At 40.5% G+C, this 2999-nt stretch overlaps 1 long non-coding RNA gene across 1 annotated transcript in view; it reads left to right on the plus strand.

Moving 5' to 3' along the window:
- Positions 1–1072: 1072 nt before the first annotated feature.
- Positions 1073–2999, plus strand: part of LOC120881762 — a 17219-nt gene continuing 15292 nt past the window's right edge. The window contains exon 1 of the long non-coding RNA XR_005725334.1: positions 1073–1111. This is a non-coding gene — a long non-coding RNA (uncharacterized LOC120881762). The remainder of the gene's footprint in view (positions 1112–2999) is intronic.

Consider the following 2999-nt stretch of genomic DNA (forward strand, 5'->3'; position numbering starts at 1 on the left):
GGTGGGCATTTCTCCTGTTCCTTTACCTGCTGAGTATTCCTCTGTCTCTTCATCTTGGTTATATTAATGCGTTTGGGATGGCCTTTCTATATTCTGGTAATTTGTGTAGTTCTGTTTATTGTGGAGCTTCCTCACTGTGGGTGGGGTTGTATCAGTAGCTTGTCAAGGTTTCCTGGTTATGGAGGCTTGTGTTGGAGGTCCGGTGGGTGGAGCTGGGTTTCTTCTCTCTGGAGTGCAGTGGAGTGACCAGTAATGGGTTATGAGACGTCAAATGTTTTGGAGTACTTTGAGCTGCCTGTATATTGAAGCTCAGGGGTGTGTTCCTGTGTTGCTGGAGAATTTGTGTGGTATGTCTTGCTCTGGACCTTGTTGGCCCTTGGGTGGAGTTTGGTTTCAGTGTAGGTATGGAGGCGTTTGATGAGCTCCTATTGCTTAATATTCCCTGAATTCAGGAGTTGTCTGATGTTCTCAGACTTTGGACTTAAGCCTCCTGCTTCTGGTTTTTGGTTTTATTTTTACAGGGGTCTCTAGACTTCTCCATCTATACAGCACTGATGATAAAACATCTAGGTTAAAGATGAAAAGTTTCCCCACATTGAGGGACACCCAGAGAGGTTCACTGGGTTACATGGAGAAGAGAAGAGGGAGGGGGTAGTTCGAGGTGACTGGAATGAGATGCGGTGAGGTCAAAAGAGGAGAGAGCAAGCTAGTCAATAGTCACTTCCTTATGTGCGCTCCATAGTCTGGACCGCTCAAGGGTATTCATGGAGTTATACAGGGAAGAGGAGAGGGAGGAAGTAGACAGAGGTGGCCAGGAGGGTAAGAGAGAGGAATGAAAAGGAGAGAGACAAATCCAGCCAGTAATCAGTTCCTTAGGTGTTCTCCACCGTCTGGAACACACAGAGATTCACAGAGTTGGATACAGAAGAGATGGGGGGGGGCGGGGAGACAGAGGCCACCTGGCGGAGAAAAAGGAGAGTCCAAAGGAGGAGGAAGTGGTCAAGCCAGTAATCTCGCTGTCAGGTAAAATTGGGTAGTGAAGTTTGGGTTTTGAAATGTACAAAATTGAAAACAAAAACCAAAAAGCAAAGATTAAAAATCTAGAGTATAGGTTGGATTTTCAAAAATACAATATTAAAGAGAAGAAGCAGAAGGAAAAAAGAAAAAAAACCACAAGAATTATTAAAAAACACGAACAACAACCACACAAATACTATATATGGTGTTTGCCTTAAAAAAGTAGAACCTTTTTTTTTGAAAAGTAATAGTAGGTTATAGAAATAAAAATTAGAGGAGAAATAGAAGACTTAACAATTAAAAAAAAGTTAGAAAAGAGTGAAAAAGAAAAAAAGTAAGGAATGAATGTAAAAATAGTAAAGATGTATCTGGCCCTTCTCTGATGTTGTGAGCCGTGTGGGGTCACTTCCAAGGCGGTTCCCTCTTTTAACTTCTTCTGTTTGATGGTCTCTTCAGTGTCTGAATTCTGTCCTGACACAGGGCATTTGAACTGTGGTGTTGGAGAAGACTCTTGAGAGTCCCTTGGACTGCAAGGAGATCCATCCAGTCCATTCTGAAGGAGATCAGCCCTGGGATTTCTTTGGAAAGAATAATGCTAAAGCTGAAACTCCAGTACTTTGGCCACCTCATGTGAAGAGTTGACTCATTGGAAAAGTCTCTGATGCTGGGAGGGATTGTGGGCAAGAGGAGAAGGGGACGACAGAGGATGAGATGGCTGGATGTCACCACTGACTCGATAGCCATGAGTCTGAATGAACTCCGAGAGATGGTGATGGACAAGGAGGCCTGGTGTGCTGTGATTCATGGGGTCTCAAAGAGTCGGACACGACTGAGTGACTGAACTGAACTGAACTGATACCTAAAGCAAGTACAAAAGGAAGAAATGAAGAACCCCAGGATTAGTAGAAGGTAAGAAATCCTAAAAATTAGGGCAGAAATAAATGCAAAGGAAAGAAAGAGACCATAGCAAAATTCAACAAAGCCAAATGCTGGTTCTTTGAGAAGATCAATAAAATTGACAAACCATTAGCCAGACTCATCAAGAAACAAAGGGAGAAGAATCAAATAAAATTAGAAATGAAAATGGAGAGATCACAACAGACAACACAGAAATACAAAGCGTCATAAGAGACTACTATTAGCAAATATAAGCCAATAAAATGGACAACTTGGAAGAAAAGGACAAATTCTTTGAAAAGTACAACTTTCCAAAACTGAACCAGGAAGAAGTAGAAAATCTTAACAGACCCATCACAAGCACGGAAATTGAAACTGTAATCAGACATCTTCCAGCAAAAAAAAAAAAAAGCCCAGGTCCAGACGGCTTCACAGCTGAATTCTACCAAAAATTTAGAGAAGAGGTAACACCAAATCATACTCAAACTCTTCCAGAAAATTGCAGAGGAAGGTAAACTTCCAAATTCATTCTATGATGCCACCATCATCATAATACCAAAACCAGACAAAGATCCCACAAAAAAAGGAGACTACAGGCCAATACCACTGATGAACATAGGTTCAAAAATCCTTAACCAAATTCTAGCAAACAGAATTCACAAACATATTTAAAAGATTATATATCATGACCAAGTGGGGTTTATCCAGGCGATGCAAGGATTCTTCAATATCTGCAAATCAATCAATGTAATACACCACATTAACAAATTGAAAAATATAAACCATATGATTATCTCAATAGATGCAGAGAAAGCCTTTGACAAAATTCAACATCCATTTATGACAAAAACCCTTCAGAAAGCAGGAATAGAAGGAACATATCTCAACATAATAAAAGCTACATATGACAAACCCACAGCAAACTGTCCTCAATGGAGAAAAATTGAAAGCATTTCCTCTAAAGTCAGGAACAAGACAAGGGTGCCCACTCTCACCACTCCTATTCAACATAGTTTTCGAAGTTTTGGCCTCAGCAATCAGAGTAGAAAAAGAAATGAAAGGAATCCCAATTGGAAAATAAGAAA

Source organism: Oryx dammah, unplaced genomic scaffold (genome assembly GCF_014754425.2).
Source record: "Oryx dammah isolate SB20612 unplaced genomic scaffold, SCBI_Odam_1.1 HiC_scaffold_23, whole genome shotgun sequence".
Taxonomy (NCBI): Eukaryota; Metazoa; Chordata; class Mammalia; order Artiodactyla; family Bovidae; genus Oryx; species Oryx dammah.